Raw genomic sequence first — 18,917 nt, 5'->3', positions numbered from 1 at the left:
TGACTGGTGCTATTCATATATTGTCATAAGCTCACTGACTGTGGTCAGCTAAGGACCTGTAGTGCCTGGATTCTCTGGTGCTGAGTTTAATTATGTGTTTAACTCTTATGCAGGAGTAAAACATATTGACGAGCAATAGCGCAATACGCCAATGAATAACAGTGTTTTTTTATCTGCACTTTAATGTCCATTAATATTGTATTTCTTCTATACAATGGCTTTTCATCAAGTGATTTCTTTTGCCACTCACCTGTCATTAAGTGCATGTGCAGGGTCACATGGACACATGTATTGTTTGTACGATGCTCATTTAATAGCTGTGTCACCCAGCAGGTGTATTCCCCAGTGTCTTCAGATGTCACATCATAAAGTTCCAGAGTTGCATCTCCATGCAGTATCCAGTCCCGTCTTAATCGGGTCCTCCCCACATAGACCTCACTTTGCTGGTACCCCTCTTCTCGCCCATTTTTCATGTACACACTGAGGGCATCCTCTTCCTTCAGCTGCTTTAGCCACGAAACCTTCCAGGATTCTGTCTGAGGTACCACAGTGTAGGAAAAAGGACAGGGCAGAAGGGCAGATTCTCCCTCTTTGGCAGAAATCTCATAATGGGGGCAAAAAAGGTTTGCTGCAGACAGAATGATGAGTTAGTGAGCAACAAAGAGAACACATTACAGATAAATAAAAAATAAGGAAGATATAATGGGGAAAAATGAGAGAATAAGAAAATAGAATACTGTGAATTTATATGTCAAACCTTTACTCCTTGATAGCAGCAGTATAAGCAGAAAAGCAGCAAGTGACAGCATTGCTACCTTAGCTGTTTATATATATCTATATTTCTCATCCACAGTAACAGCTGCTACCTATGAGTGATACAGGAGGAACCCAAGGATTTAAAATACAGAAACACCTTGTTTGTCACAAAGCATGTAATAACAGGGAGGGGGCAAGTTCTTGGTAGTAACCTTTTATAATGTATTTATTTGATGGGTTATAGGACTAAAACCAAAACAACTCCATGGGGCTGATTTATCATTGCGTCAATCTCGACGCATTCGCTGGAGTTAATACGCTCGCCAGACATCGCTGCCACAAATCTACATACGACGGCCTTATTTATTAAAAAGTCTGTCAAAAACACGCGCGTCTAGTAAGGTGCAATGAGCATCAATGTCACGGATATTATGTTTTTTTCCAACTTTATTTATACCATTTCATTACCGTCCATGAACACGTACATTTCTCTAAAGCTAATCTTTTATTTTTCTTCTGTTAATGTCCAAGAAATAGCTAGATTTATACCTGAACAAAGTCAAACAATAATATCTCATAGAAAGTTATTTTTCTATTTATTTGTTATACAAAAAATCTGATAAATGATATTTTCACATAAATTAATGTGTATTTGTATTTCTATAAATCATGATATGCCCATCTCATGTTTTTTTAAAATGATTATTCATGCTAGAATTTGTACATATATCTTTGCACATTCTTGTGTATATACTGTGTATATATATATATATATATATATATATATATATATATATATATATATATATATATATATATATATATATGTGTGTGTGTGTGTGTGTGTGTGTGTTATGTCAGAAATCTTTTGCAAACATATTTACATGTCCCTAAATTCCTTTTTTGTTCTAAACAATGTTGTCTTTCATATCTCTGTGTTTATTTATACCACTATATGTATATAGTTTAAATATATAATTATTCTGAGCAAGAATAATTGTGAATATATAACGTAATCAGGGTATCATATGTATTTATTTGCAATCAATGGATATTTTTTTTTTTTTTAATAAATAGTTTTTATTGAGGTAAATCACATGACATATAGCTTATGCATCATAACAGAGTGAACAACAGTATAACATAGTACATAAACTTCATAACATGAGGCGAATTACCGCCTCAATTGGTACACGCACCTCGTTTTTACAGAGGCCGTCAATTAGGATCTTATTAAACAATGTGGAGCCTAGTGGCTCTCTTTAGTGAATATACAACTGGGACGGCGTTTAAATTAGCATATAGGATTGTTAGGACTATGCAGTAGGGGAATATTGCAGGTACAGTGAGGATGTATATATATGTGGGTTTGGTTCATTGCACCACGTATCTTGCGGGAGTCCAGAGAGGCTACAGTAATGCCGTCACTGGCTCCCTTAAATGTCCATTGTCCGGCTTCCTCGTATAGCAGAATGTGGGGGAGTGACTGTGAGGGTATGGTGGCAGTGTCGGATGTCAGATAGTCTAGTTATGCATGTTATGGGACATAAGAGTGTCCCATGGTTCCCAGATAAGGCAGAAGTCAGTCAGTGTCTTGCGTTCTCTATATACATAGTTTTCCATACTTCTAATGTAATTTATACAGTCTACTACTCCCTGCCATCTGGGGGGTTGGCTTTTCTTCCAGTTTCTGGCTACAAGTAGTTTGGTGGAGATGAGGATGTATATTAGTAAGTTTCGTTTAGCTCTAGGGACCAGGTCCACTCCCAAATGTAGAATCGCCAAGGCCGGGCTTACTGTTTCCACCAGCTCAAGATCCTTACATAGGGCTTCCACCCTTTTCCAGAGACCTGACAATTTTGGGCATGACCACCAAATGTGGGTCGGGGTGCCCCTCTCTCCACACTCTCGCCAGCACATGGGAGAGTGATCGGGGTAGAGCCTCTGCAGTTTAGTAGGTACTAAATGCCATCTCGTAATCATCTTAAAATAAAGCTCATATAGGGTGACACAGTGGGTGGCCTTTTTAGTAATACAAATTGCTTCCTCCCAGATCTCTAGTGGGTAGTTAAGTTGTAAATCTCTCTCCCAAGCCTCCATATGGGTAGTTTTGGAAGGGACAGGGTCACTCAGTAGGCACTGATAATGTACCGAGAGAGGTTTATGGAGTTGAAGATTGGCCTTCCAGCGTAATTCCCACGGAGTAGGGTCTCTCAGCGCATCTTCTAGAAAGCCCCAAGAACGCATCAGCGCTCGAAGGCGTAGAAGTGTAAAGTGGAACCTCGGGGTTACAGAGGGTAGGGCCAACATGGCCGCATGAGTTTTTAGCTTCTTATTATCATAAAAGTCTGTCAGAGAGATCACTTCTGTGACAGACCATGAATTGGCAGGGATATCAGGCAAACCCACAAGGAGGCCTCTGATAGAATGTGTGGGTGAGGGGTGTGGGGCTATGAGTCTGTTGTGTCTCAATTTCAGCCAGGTCTCCTGGCACCCCTTAACTATGTTGTTAGAAATGCAAATTTTTGCCCGCCAATGTGGGGGGAGCCACAGTAGGTCCTCCAGTTCCATCAGTGCCGGCAGGGATGCCTGTTCTAGTTCCCTCCATCTGGTCTCTGGGAGGTCGTTACCCCAAGCTGAGGCGTGGGTGACCATTGCTGCCTCATGGTATTTTCTCACGTTAGGGAGGCCCGCACCTCCTCTCTCTATGGGAGCTTGCAGTATGTGGGCTGCTACTCGTGGTCTCTTGTCACGCCAAGTGTAGGTATTAAAGAGAGTCTGGAACTTCCGGATCAAAGATACCGGAACTGGGATGGGGATACATCGGAACGCGTATGTGAGTCTGGGCAAGACCATCATTTTGAGAGCCGCTATTCTGCCAAACCATGAGATCTCGCCATACCTATTGGTATTCAATTCGAGTGTGATCTCTCTCAGTAATTTCTCATAGTTTTCTCTTATAGTGATCTGTTTGGAATGAGACAGAAATACCCCTAGATGTTTATCAATGGATATTTTAAAGGGACATTAAAAATTTTAAGATGGTAATATAAAATGACTAAATCGAATATATAAAACAAGTCTGCAATATACTTTCATTATTTATTTTGTCCCCTTTTCCTATAATTTCATTCTTAGATTGTGAGCATTTTAGTTCCTGTTAGAAACGGAAATGCAGAACACTGTTATATTCCACACAGTCATTGGCTGCACACTCTAGTGCCCTATTTATAACTGTCTCTAATTGGCCACTGCAGAGACGATAACCTAAGTTACAACATGGCAGCTCCCATTGTTTTATAGACATTAAAACTTTACACTTATTTTATCACTATTTAAATAGCTAATGAAACTTTAAAAAATACATCTACATGTTATTCTAAGATTAATCTTTTATTTGAATCCATCATTCTATCTAGCATTTATTTAGTGTTTAATGTCCCTTTAAGAGCTGGGACAGTTTTCTCTCTGCACCTGTGTAACCTTTCCTGATTGCAGTTTAGTTTGAAACATTACCTCTACACGGGTGTTAAAAAATGGGCTGGCATATAAAATGACATTTCGTAATGAAAATGAAATTCAAGAGAAGGAAGAAAAACACAGAAAATAGCATGACAGTAAAAAGGTATTTTAATTTCTGCTGTATCTGATTCATGAAAGTTTAATGTTAGGTAGATTATCCCTTTGAGCTTTGAGTTTAAGATTATATTGAATCAAACATCATTTGATTCTTAAAATCATTGTCAGAAATATTACACTGTGTGGCCTGATGTCATCATCAATGTTTATCTTAAATACTAATTTCACATATACATACTTTCAAAGTATAATACACAATGTAACAAATGGCAATTACAAGTTCTGATGAGTGATCAATGACTTAAGTATAGAGCAATTTGATTAATTAGTTATAGTAAAAAATGTATATTTTAATCAGATTAGCTGATTTCATTAATCACGTGATTATGCATTTACCAATAAGAAGTTGTGGAAAATTTTACCAGTTTGTGGGTTGCTTATGAGTTGAGTATTGCGTCAAATTTGGTGCGAAAAGTTTTGAGTAAAATTTGGTGCGAAGTGGAGGGTGGGACTTGTATTATATGTGTTAAACATGGTGCAAATAGATTTTTCCAAAAAAGGAAGTTAGCTATATTATGTAATGTATTTATTTCATTTTTATCCCTTTAACTACTAGTGCGCCAAATTTAAAGCAATACTTCGCACCAAATTTGAAGCAATAATATTGTCCCCTTTGTAATGAGAGACAAAGAAGTAACATAATCCATAAGTAGTAATGTATGTATTTCATTTTTATCCCTATATCTACTAATGCACCACATTTGAAGCAATAATTCACACCAAATTTGGAGCAAAAATATTGGTCCCTTGCTTTGAAATGAGAGACAAATATGTAACATAATCCATAAGTATGGTAACATCTCCCTAATTTACTTTTAATTTACTTTTATTATCTAATATGCTTCATTGTCTTTCAGCATTGAACATAACCTTTCTGTGTTTTCAGACTTCTATGGCATTTTTTTATTAACCCCTTAACAACCGCCGTATCATGGATGTAAAGGGTTTTATTAGCGCAGCTTTGCCGACAGCGGCAAAGCTGCACTAGTATTGCATGCCTCACTTCCGGAGGCATGCCGATATAGCGCAGTCATGCCAACATCAGTGCGCTATTTCCAGCACATGTATTGAGACTATGTCAAAGTTTGTGATATAAATCTTCACTGCTAAAAGAGTAACAATAGGCTGCACCTCCCTCTTATTATGTGTACCACCATTTTGGAACCTAAGTTTTACTGCAGGTATCTGAAGGAGAGTTGCTGCACAAATGTATGGTGACACAGGAGATGTTATCACATTTTAGTAAATATTCTCCACTGAATTATATGGGAATTAAATGTATACAATATATGTGCACACCCTGCTTACCAATACACACACTACATGTGCCTGCATCCTGCTCACTGGCACACAAAAACACACACAGTGCATACTGAAACATAATGCAATTACACTACCAGATCACTCAGCGGATATGAAAACGTAATAATCTTAAGGAATGTTTTTGAAATATTGCATATAAACTATAAAAAAATAATACAAATTATTAAAAATGATACATCGTATCATGACTGCTCGCACTTTGATAAATATGCCCCATAATCTAGCCCATAGCTAGGAAAGTTATCTCTTTTTTTGGTGAGTAAATAAATACTCCCTTTTTGTATTTATACAAACAGAAGTAATCTGATTTCTGTATACATCTAAAACTTTGGGGATTGGTTAGGAGTCGGAAAATCAGCACAATGTTATTTAAAAATAAGCAAAACTATACATTGTTACAATAACACTCCAAGGTGGGCTATATAAATGGATCATCTACAAAACATTTTTGCAAAGAAAAATCTAGTGTACAATGTAGCTTTAATGGTTATAATGTTTTTAATGTTAATTACAGAAGAAAATGATGTGCCAATATTTTTGCCACCTTTAATCTGTATCCATCTTTCCTCTATTTATATAAATTTATCATTTTGATGAAGTTGGAAACTCAGAGTTTTGTGCTATTTGGAATATTCTCTAGAATAAGATACTTAATATTCTATATAATCAGATAGTTAATTTCTATATTTCATACACTGCAACTATTAGCATACAGAACAGTGCCATATGACTAGCACGGGTATTGGTTTAGAGGTGGAAATGTCACCCCATTGAAAAAAAGAGCACTGTGCCATGGGCGGCAGGAGCCGTTGAGTTTAACGAGGAGACCGCAGCACAGAAAGGGTAAGTTAACCACACTTTTTTTTACAAAGTGATGACTGAAAGTCCTGTTTTGTTTTTAGTGATGGTAAATTTAAGTGTTTGTAAAACACTTGGATTTACTATCACTTTAAATGAAAGAAACATAAAAGTCGATATTATGCTTGGGCTGTAGAGCCTACTTATAATATTCTTTTAGTATGTTTATTTAAAAAAAATAATACCTTTTATGCCTGCTCTCCTACAGTTATCCAGCACATACTGAACCAATAAAAAGTGCATTATACTATTCATTAAACCCTTAGATAATATTTCCAGACTTGTTTTCTTTTCTGGTTGCAACAGGGTGCTTGCCCTGGGACAAGTAATCTTAATGTTTTAAGAAGTGATGTAATATTTCTGTATTTACCAGGTTGCTCATTGGGGACAGCTATGGGTCTCCTCGTCTCAGCATAAGTCTTCCAGTCCAGGAATTGTTGGGTGGTGCGGTACATACCTCCAGCCTTTAGGAAGTTTTACATTTTAAATCCTGTCTCAAGAAGGACAATGTTTAGTGTTCTTAAAGGGACATCACATGATACTCCAAAAACGTTTCTCTGTAACATCTAAAAGAATTTGTTATTGTGTTTTTTTTGTTTCTTTTTTTTAAATAGATGTTCATGTGCTGAATGAAATCAACTTTTTTTTGTGTGTTAACTGTCCCTATAAGCAATTGAGCAATAGCGTCCCAGGACCCAGTTATACACAATCATGAATTTCCTGTTAGTTTCATAATCAAGGACCATTAAATACAGAGGAACAAAATAACCAACAAATGCATAAATAAAAGGACAATGCAATATAATTTACTCTGAAGTTCAAATGAACAGTAGATTTTTTTTTCTGACAATTTTCAAAATGTTCCTCAATTTCCCTTTGGAAGTCAGCTAGCTGCACATTTTAGATAATTCCAGCTTTTCAACTGCAATGTATTTAACTCCACTGTCTAATTAAAAAATGAACAATTTCTTAAAGAGCCATGGAAGTCAAAATTAAACTTTCTTGATTCAGACAAAGTATACCATTTAAAAAAAAAAAAAAAAAAAAACATTTGCATAAGATGGGTCACCAGCAGTGGTACTGGAGCCATCGAAGGAAATTGGGCAGGTATCCCGCCCCTGTAATTTATGCTTAAACAGACATGGACTGATTCAGAAATATGGGATGAACATGTGGAGTCAGTGCTTCCGACAGAATACTAAGGATATTGGTTTTGTAAAGCTTGAATAAAAATCACAGATCTGTCAAAATGGAATTAATCGAAAACCGTATAAAACCAGTTGGCACCAATCAGAACTTCTGAAAACATTACTGTTTTGTATAGAAAATGAAAATTGTGCAACCTTAAAAAAATGACCACTAACATAAATACCTAGGCAGGGCCGGCTCAAGATATTGTGCTGCCTTATGGTCCCATTACTGATTAGCACATCAACCTACAGGCCTGGCCACTGACCTTACTAAGCCTGCCTACTTGCATGCAACCAATGCTTATGCACAATTGTTCAATAAGTGGGAAGGAAGTTAGGGAAACGATTATGAGGTCATGCTGATAGGAGCCTGCAACTCCCCCCATGGAGACAGAAGACAAGAGTGGTCTGGGTCTGACAGTGCCTGACTCAGTCACTGAAGTGCTGCCCCTTGTCAAGTGCTGCCTGGGTCCATTGGGCATACTTGGTCCCATGGTTGAGCTGGCCCTGTACCTAATGTTGCCAGCTGTCCTCCACAAAAATATTGGACAATCTGTCTGTGACTCTGCACAATGGTACCCCTAAAAGCTCTACTTCAGCCACACACTTGATCCCATGAAGTATATTTTTCAAAACTGAACAGTAATTTTGCCCCTTGGCTGCCAGTAACATACAAAGCAATAATTTTACCTTTGGCTGCCAGTAACATAGGTAAACAGAAGTGATTTGACCCCCTTCAGTACCCCTCACTTTTTTCTGCTTCATATTTGTAATGATTTTAGGCATAGGATGCCTTTTATATTTAGCTAACACTCGTGGACATTTGAGTGTCCAGTAAAATCTTTACAAAAATACTGGAAAGATTACAAAAATACTGGACTGTCTAGTTGAATACTGGACACCTGGCAACCCTATAAATACCTCCTTTTTCATATTGTTTCATTAAATTTAGCCCTTTTCCACAAGAAAATAGTGTGCACATGTCATGAGCAGTATATGAATAACATTATACAATGTTGCCAAAACTCTGCAATATAGTGTACATTTCTACTAAACAAAATAGAGGGCGCTCAAAGCTTATAGGATGATGGATACAATTTTAACAGTTGAATAGTTTATATTACTCACATTCGATACCTTTTAAGTATATTTGAAACAATTACTAATTACACCAGAAAATAAACCTGTATTTGGATTTTCGAAAAACTTTATTCTAACATGAACATAATTAATAGATAGGGGGGAATTTGAGTTGAAACTTCATAATTAAGTCAAAATTAGTATAAAAAATGTCTTATTGTTGTACACTAGTTGTTTGGGTGATATCACTTCCCATAGTAAAAAAAATATTTTATATATGTATAAAGATTCATAAAAAACACATAAATAAAGTCATATACAAATCAATCATTAATAACAACACAATTAAGGTCACTACAGTCCTTGCATAAACTAATAAATGTTAAAAATGCTCTGAAAAAACAAGGGCCTTGTGTATAGTGTTTGGTAATTGGTATATAATTATTTCTTATGTCAGGTATATATTTTTCCTTGTCAAACATTTGCAATTGGTCGCACAGTTCTCACTGATCACCAGATCCTTTTATCTTCATTTGTTCCAAGTCTTTATATAAATTCCCTTGACTTCATAAGTTTCTTACTTTTTATCAGATCACAGTTCGATTATACTGAGTATTCCTATTAATGGAGTTTATTGACAGTTTTAGCTTACCGGACCTTCTTTTTGGGGGGTTTCTGAAAAAAGGACTGCTCCTTTGCGTTATTCCTCCTTACTTGTCAGTTGACGTTGTTCTCTACCCGCCAAAGCGGTGTTCATTTGATTCAACTGACGTCTAATTGCATCAGTGTTGTTCTTTGGTATAATTTGGAATTCAGTATACTTGCGCAAGAAATCTAATGTTCAAACCACCCTCATCGCTGTCTAACAATTCCCTGGTGTTCTGCACTTTAGTACTATACGTACGCATAGCGTCTTTTGGAATTTCTTATAGACACGGATCCTCTGGGGGGTATGTATATTCTTAGGTCTCTATGTTCCTTATGTCACTCACACTTGGCTTTCTACGTGTTTCACCCTGTCTGTAGGGCTTTTTCAGGTGTAATTAGTAATTGTTTCAAATATAAGTAAAAGGTATTGAATGTGAGTAATATAAACTATTCAACTGTTAAAATTGTATCCATCATCCTATAAGCTTTGAGCGCCCTCTATTTATGTTTAGTAGTAATGACTTGCACCTAATATCTTGGAAGGAGATATTTATTTTGGAGTGGCCATATAGGTTAATTTGCGCTTTAAACGTTTATCAATCCCCTAAAAATATAGTGTACATTTGCCTACCTCAGTATACTCTTAGAAAAGAAAATATGTTATACTAAGAAAAAGACATTTGATAATAAAAGTATATTAAATACCGGTTTTGTGAAATCTCGCGCCTCGGTCAGAAACATTCGAGGGCCCTAGCTGTAATTTCATACTTCTTGCACAATAGACAGGGAACCCCAAAATTGCAACTACCGGACACTTCTCTGGATCACTTTGGGGTCACGGGACATTTTCTACAGGCAGCTTGCAATATATATAATCATCCTTTAGCTTCATTAATCATCAATGGTAGGATCTCCCCTTCTTTCACCTTCGAGAGAGGTACGAGACAAGGCTGCCCACTGTCCCCCCTTCTTTTCAACATCGCAATAGAACCACTAGCCTGATATATTCCTCAAAGATGCGAGGGACTTTGGATAGGCAATTACACAACACATCTATCACTATACGCTGACGATCTCATCCTTTACCTGACTGACCCAGGGGTTGAGATTCCCCAACTTTTGGATACTTTCCTAAGATTCGGATTCTTTATGGGCTAAAAAATAATGTTGACAAGTCAGAGGCGATCTGGCTCCGTAATACCCAAGGTCTATCTGCGGATCGATTTAACCTCAAAACTACTGATGGGTCCTTTAAATACCTTGGAATCAATTTACACACAAACCCCACCATCATATATAACCTAAATTTCCTGAACAGCATAAAAGTAATAATGAACCTCTTACACAGCTGGGATAGACTTCCGGTCCCACTTATTGGAAGGATTAACCTGGTTAAAATGCTGGCCCTTCCAAAGATTCTATACCTTCTACAAATTGTACCCCTATTACTATCCCACAGAGACACACAAACACTTACATCAAACATATTGAAATTTATCTGGAAAGGCAAACAGAAGCGAATTAGTTGCTTAAAATTGTCACTTTCTGTGTCCAGGGGGGGGGGGGGTTTAAAAGTACCGAACATATTATGGTACAACTGGACCACCTTAGCAAAACTAATCATAGACTGGCTGGCAAACACTGACTTTTTTAGGGAATCCAAATTAGAGCAGCAACAGATTTTGCAACACTTCCACCCTGCCTTTTTCCACATGCCACCCTAGTCTCCCTTCCGGGCCACATTTCTCAGAATATTCTGTTCAGGGACCCCTTGGGGGCTTGGGCCAAGCTGTGCAGATTATGGGGCATACCACAATGCCTTGGCACTTACTTTTCAACAATGGAAAGAAAAAGGCATAACCAACATCTCACATCTATTAAATCGAACCACACAACGCTTATTTTCCTTTCAGCAGTTAAGGGGCAAATATGAACTACCAGCTAGAGACAATTTTGCATACTTCAAAACAGACACTATTTTGCTTCCCTCACAGCTAAAGGCCTGGACTGCAGGTCTTCCACACACATCACCTCTCTCTGCACTTTAGCCCGCCAAGGCACACACTCTATATCACACATTTATTTGCTTATAGTCGCCCAGCATGAAAACACCTCCAAGCAAATGAGCAAATGGAAGCTAAATGTGGGAACTTAAAGGATTCCAAAACTTTTCTTTTTTAAGCTATATTAGATAATCACATTCATATCACAAAAGTTAATATTTCAGCACTTACCTACTTATACATGAAAATGAAGTCTCTAAATGTAATAAAATTATATTTTATATTGGGATTCTGACGTCACTGAAGCCAAACCTCCTATTATGGGCCGTTCACTACCCAAACGAATCTCCAATCACAATATATTTTCATGCATATCATTATAAGCCCATTTTGTCACCGGCTCCTAAGCTTACATTCTTGCTTTTTCAAATAAAGATACCAAGAGAACAAAGAAAATTGGATACCCATACAAAGGTACTGGAATAATAATAATAATACCCATACAAAGGTACTGGAATAATGTTCTGAGAGCCCCAGAACATTAGAAGTAGCGCGCTGACCTTTTACATGACCGCACAATTAGATCTGCCTATTGAGCTCCATATAATGAGTAGAGATGTGTGTAGCTGGCCGTTACAGATAGCCCAGAGATTATGTTCAGCCTTGAGATCTGGTGTGGGGTAAAGGATTTCTTCTTTTGATACACCGCGTCACTGCATTATCTCTCACTCAGATTAAAATTTGTCAGTGGAATTGTGTGTGAAAATGGACATCCTACCATAGTTGTGCAAGACTGACTTATTGGTATCTTATTATAGACTAGTAACCTCATGATAGTCATTGACTTGATGCTCTGGTTGACTACTTCATTAGACTGTTTAATCCTATTTTATTTGCATGGTTTAGTTTTTAATACTATCTCCAATATGTTAACTATAGAAGCCTGCCCCTTATCATAGTAACATTTATACAGTTAGAAAGTTAACTGACTCTAGACCACCAGATGTATATAGTTCTCTAGAAAGCCCCAATAAGATTAATATTTAAAACTGGAGTGGGGTCTCTTATATAGTGATATTCCATTATTCTTCTACACAATATAGTAGACTGCTTGCGGCCGGGGTACGAGTACATATAGTAAGTTATCTTATATGTGTAGCCCCTATTCCAAATTGCCTTAGGTCCCTAGGAGCCACCTATGGCACAAATGTGACTGAACAGAGCTATACAAAACCCTAAAATATTTAAGCCGATTTCTACCGCTATACACGATCTTGAAGCCTGGAGGTCTGTGGTGAATGCAATTCGTTGTGCTTCTATCAACACCGCATTTGTTTTTGCGATTGTCCTTAAAACTAATTTTTTATTGTTATTTCCCATTTTTAGTGTGTGACATAATGTGCAAAACGTATAACCTGATGTTATGGCCATTGCTATACTTTGACACGTAGCTTTACTTCAAAACATCTGTTATGCTGCTAGTGCAGGCTGGACCTGCACTTCTACTATCATTTATGGTCTCCTTCCATATAATATCTTGAACAAGCTACATAAACCATGTCAAAGCTAAAAGTCTAGAACTTAAGGTTCCACTATGCCAGGCATAACACTAGTTCAGCATGTAACCAGCCCATTTATACTTTTACCCTAGTAACTCATATGCTCATGTGCCGTTCTACATAGATAGGTCGCTCTGCAATGCAAAAGCTTGTTTATTTTGAGTCATGATGCAATAGGTCACCATGTCTTTATACGGCGGCATGATTTTTCGTATCTGCTACCTACCACACCTAAATAACCCCCCCTCCTCCCCATATAATAAGCCTCCAAGATTAGGAGGACTACCTACGCGGTTTATCTCGTCTATACCGCAACCCTAACTATTCTCTTAACAGTCACTCTTACATTACACTAGCTTGTTGACCTTATTTTTTTCTACCCAGTTCAGTAAGATTGATCAGCACTATTTACAAGTTGAGTTTAAAATCTTAAATCTAATATTTCATACTTACATCTTTCATCATACCACTCATACAGAATGAAACTTGTTTTGTTGCTTTTTGACTACTGCTTATCATGCTTTTTACATATGAGTCTATCCTTGTTTTTCTTTTTCCTGACTATATTGCTCCTTGATTTATTCCTTAAATGCACATGCCTGGTTTCTTTTTTAAACATAATGCTCATGTTTATTTAAAATTGAGGATTGTTAACATAAATGTACAAACTTACTTAGACATGCCTTGAATATTTGTTATGTTACCTTCAATTTGCCTTGTATATGACCCTTCCCTCAAGCCTCTGGTGGACTCCGAGGACTGAGTTTCAGACAACACGACCAGCTTAGGTCTGATAGAAAAGCCACGCGGCAGACTGCTTCTCAAATTTGGACTCCACTTTGTTTTATTACCTCACAAACTCTCGGGCTTTGGAGGCTCATGCCATGTATCCTGAATGAGGCACTGCCACTCAACTCTATCCCTCAACGAGGACAAGAGCTACTACACACCTTACCTCTCTAAACCTTAACGGCAACACCTCTCTATAGGGGGAAAAATGGATCTGGCCCGCATCTTGGCTGAGCTCAGCTCCCGCTTAGACCTTCAACGGGCAGATTTTATACATACCCTGAGGTCTGTTTTCAGCTGCCCTAATAGTGTAAACCTCAGTCAGGACATCTCCCAAGACTTACCTGCAGGCCTGCCTGAAGCAATAGCGGAGCCTGACACTGACCGTTGACTGCAGCAGTGGTTGGCGCACGCTAATAATGAGGTAAAGACTAGGGAGACAGACCGCGCACCACTCTCCCCTCAGTATCATGCACCTGCAGGGGGTGGAGTAGGAACAGGCGACATGGCAGACACAAAACACGCATCACCCCCGGTGGAGATATCAGAGAAAAGCCGGTCGACCAGAAATCTCCTACGGCCCAAAATAGTGTCTTCCCAGCTCCTTGCCTGCACATTAGTAGTCGCGACGGGGAGCCCGGATCTACCGACTGCAGGATCATTTTATAAGCGGCTTACTCTCCATTATTCGGGGTTATGGAGATTCACATGTCTGAGACGCCCTTACAGATGTGCTGTCAGAGCTGGGGTTGGCTAGTCGGCAAATGTTCACTCCATGGGATACCATTTTCTAAGTTTTTCAGGACCCAGAAACTTTTCATATACTCTCCTAAGAACAGTTTAAATAGGACAATATTACTTAAAGATGACGGCTGACAGCCTGAGATGTGCCCTTATTTTTGCAGTATACTATTCTTTTAGGTAGGACATTTACAATAAAGTGCATAGTTATACCAGATCTGCTGACTCACTATGTTTGGCAGCAAGAAGACGACTCTCTACAATATATACTTGATCTAGGAAAATAACTTTTGTTGAAAGGGATAAGTACAGTTTTTAATTTTCCTGTCACAGGTCATTAGTCCACTTATGTTCACCAGTCTCTCTCATAGTGACCAACCCATTTGATTGAGTGGACTCTCTATAATTTCACCTAGAGTCTCATTGTCCACGTATGGTGGGTCTTCTTGATTATCATGAACTACCTAACAATAAGCTGTATACCACTCTGTTACGGTTACCCTTAGTCTCGCTGAGAGATGGACCGCTTAGTAGCCTGGATCCCTATTGCTAAAGAGGGGAGAAGCTGCTTTCCATAGTATTCTATATGAGTCTCGCAAATATAGAATAATCTCCCTTAGCTGTAGTACAGCTAGGATACCCTTCTGCCCACAAAACGAGTCAACGCTGCGATTGAGGGTCAAACAAGAACTCAGGACTGGGATGCCCAGCCTGCTTTTTATTAAGGTTACATGCACACAGGGCACTCCCAGGGGGAGAGGGGGGGAAGCACAAAATCCCCCATCACACATTTAGATAGAGAGCACTGTCCTTTGACAGGCCACAATAGGATTACAGTACTTAAGATAACAAGTTTACAAGTTCATCTTATCAATTAGCAGTCTGGCTCCAGAGGTGATTAGACAATAGTTTCTAAAAGCAAAAAAAAAAAGAGTTAACTCTTTATGAAATGAAACTTGTTACAGTTTTCTTGGAGCCCTTCTTAGGCGCTGGCTTGCTGGTTCAGGCATTGCTGCTGGGAAATAAGCTCTTCACAACAGAATAACTAATGCTTCTGTAACATTGCTCCCTTTCTGTGGAACACTCTGGCAGACACGGTCTGACCCCTTTTCGGGGCAGACTAAGGCTGTCCAGACCGCTGGTTATGCGGGGCTGAGGTCGGTTTGTCTGGACAACCCGTCGGCGTTGCCATTCTGTTTCCCAGGTCTGTAAGTAATGGTGAAATTGAAGGTTTGCAACGATAAGCTCCAACGTAATAGCCTGCCGTTATCTCCAGAGACCCGGTTCAGCCACACCAACGGGTTATGGTCGGTGACCAGAGTGAACTCCTGACCATATAAATAGGGAGTCAATTTCTTTAATGCCCACACCAAAGCCAAACACTCCTTTTCGACCGCTGCATAGCTGACTTCGCGGGGCAGGAGCTTCCGGCTGATGTAGGCAACTGGATGCTCCCCTCCATCTTCGCCTACTTGGCTGAGGACAGCTCCCAGCCCGAACATGGAAGCATCTGTATGGACGATAAAACGTTTGTTAAGGGCTGGGGCCGCCAAGACAGGAGCGTTAATTAGAGCATTTTTGAGAGCCTGGAAAGCCGTTTCACAGTGGGGAGACCACAGGACCTGTCGAGGTAAGTTCTTCTTGGTCAAGTCAGTCAGGGGTTTGGCAAGTGTGCTGTAGTCTGGTACGAACCGTCTATAGTACCCTGCCGTGCCCAGGAAGGCTAGGACCTGAGTCTTAGTGATGGGGGTGGGCCAATTGGCGACAGCTTCTATTTTGGCCGGCTCGGGTCGCTGCTTTCCACACCCCACCCGGTGACCCAGGTACTGTACCTCGGCCATCCCAAAGTGGCATTTTTCTGGCTTCAGAGTCAGGCCAGCAGCCCGGATCTGATCCAGAACCATTCCCACATGAGCTAAGTGGTCCTCCCAGGACTCACTGTGGATCGCTATGTCGTCCAGGTAGGCGCAAGCAAAACTCTGGAAGCCATCCAGGAGCCTATCCACCAAGCGCTGGAATGTAGCTGGGGCATTCTTCATCCCAAACGGCATTACCCTAAACTGATATAAGCCGAATGGGGTGACGAATGCCGACTTGGGGATAGCCTCCGGGGCCAGGGGAATCTGCCAGTAACCTTTGCAGAGGTCAATAGTGGTCAGGTAATTTCCCCTGGCTATACGATCGAGTAGCTCGTCTACCCTGGGCATAGGGTAAGCGTCCGTCACGGTATTTTCATTGAGCCTCCGATAGTCTACGCAGAACCGGGTGGTCCCATCTTTCTTGGGCACCAAGACAACTGGGGAGGCCCAGGGACTATCGGAGGGCTCAATTACCCTGAGCTGGAGCATCTCATCGATCTCCTTCTTCATTCCTGTCCTAACTGCTTCGGGGATTCGGTACGGAGCCTGGCGCAAGGGAGCTTGTCCCGGAGTATCTACCTGGTGGGTGGTTAAAGTAGTGTACCCTGGCTTCGGGGAGAAGGTGAGGTGTTTGGACTGGAGGAGTTGGTTGAGCTGCTCCCTTTCAGTGGGGCTAAGTCGGTCCCCTATCTGAACCTGCGCCACTATACCTGTGGGGAGGCTCTTTTCTAATAGGTCTGGAATGGGTAAACTGTCGGGGTCTTCCTGAGGGGAACAACATACGGCCGTCACGTTCTCTGGTCGCTCAAAATATTCCTTGAGCATGTTTACATGGAATGTCTTTCTAAGATTGTTGTCGTGGCAGCTAGCTATCACATAAGTGGTGTCTCCCCTTTTCTCTACGATCTGGTAGGGACCCTGCCAGGACGCCTGCAATTTGTCTGTCTTCACCGGCTTAAGTACTAACACCTTTTGTCCTATGGTGAAGATTCTCTTTCGGGCCCCCCGATCGTACCATACTTTCTGTCTTCTCTGGGCCAACTGGAGATTAGCCCGCACGGATTTGGCTAATTGCTCCATTCGGTCCCTGAGTTCCAGCACGTATGGCACAATTGGGACACCGTCAGCCTCCATCTCTCCCTCCCAGTGCTCCCGGATCAGGTTTAGGGGTCCCCGTACCTTTCTTCCGTAGAGCAACTCGAAGGGAGAGAACCCTGTCGTTTCCTGGGGCACCTCCCGATAAGCAAATAGGAGGTGCGGCAGGAAGCGTTCCCAGTCTCGGTATTCCTGAGTGAACGTCTTGAGCATTTGCTTGAGGGTCCCATTGAACCTCTCACACAGCCCGTTCGTCTGGGGGTGGTATGGGGAGCTTAGGAGGGACTTAATTTTGCAAACCTGCCAGAGTTGTTGGGTCAATTCAGCCGTAAATTGGGTGCCTCGGTCGGATAGGATTTCTTTTGGAAATCCTACCCGGGAGAACACCTGTACTAGTGCATTCACTACCGTATCCGCTTGTATGTTGGATAGGGCGACAGCCTCTGGGTACCTGGTAGCGTAGTCCACTACGGTAAGAATGTATCGCTTACCGGAGGGACTAGGGGTAGCCAGTGGTCCCACTAGGTCAATAGCAACCCGGCTGAAGGGTTCCTCTACAATGGGCATATTTACTAGCTGGGCTTTAGGGTGATCGCCTCGCCTTCCTACTCGTTGACACACATCGCAGGTGTTACAGTAAGTTCTAACGTCAGCGTGCACCCCTGGCCAAAAGAACGTGTGAGTAATGCGGTGTAGGGTACGGGTAACGGCTAGGTGGCCTGCTAAGGGGATGTCGTGGCCTATTTTGAGGATTTCTTGACGGTATTTGTGGGGCACTACCAGCTGTCGCCTACGCTGTCCCCTTTTCTCTGTCCAGCGGTATAGTTTCCCTTTTTCCCATAAGAATGTTTCGTTATCTGCCCCGCCCCCTCCGGTCTCTGCTCGTTCCCGGTACTTTTGTAAGGTCGGGTCAGTCTTAGACTCTGCCTCGAAGGCATCTGGGGTGTCCCAGGGTATGGGGCCTAACCTGTCAGGCAAGGTCGGGGTAGGTCTTACCTGTGTCTCCCGCACTGGTGAGAGCTCTCGCTCCGTCCGGGCTTGGGCCCGTGTAGTCACTGGGTCCGCCTCGTTGTTGCATACTGGAGCATAGGCAGAAGTCATGGGGCCCAAATCGTTGCCCAGTAGTACTTCGGCAGGTAAATTATCCATTAGGCCCACGTTCACAGCCCCCTTTCCCGCTCCCCAATCAAGATGCACTTTAGCTGTTGGAATTTTGTACACATCCCCCCCCGCCACTCTAACGGCCACAGTCTGTCCGGATCGCTTGTGCTCTGGCACCAAATGACTCTGTACCAGCGTGATAGTAGCCCCTGTGTCTCGCAATCCCTCGGTAGATCGCCCCTCAAGCCATACCCTCTGCCGATGGTGCTGGCGGTT

General features: G+C 40.9%; 1 pseudogene; it reads left to right on the top strand.

Moving 5' to 3' along the window:
* Positions 1–7,636: 7,636 nt before the first annotated feature.
* On the top strand, positions 7,637–7,806 carry LOC128662317 (40S ribosomal protein S29-like; annotated as a pseudogene).
* The last annotated feature ends 11,111 nt before the right edge of the window (positions 7,807–18,917 follow it).

The sequence above is a fragment of the Bombina bombina genome, chromosome 6 (assembly GCF_027579735.1).
Source record: "Bombina bombina isolate aBomBom1 chromosome 6, aBomBom1.pri, whole genome shotgun sequence".
NCBI lineage: Eukaryota > Metazoa > Chordata > Amphibia > Anura > Bombinatoridae > Bombina > Bombina bombina.
This window is presented reverse-complemented; position numbering and strand designations above follow the sequence as displayed.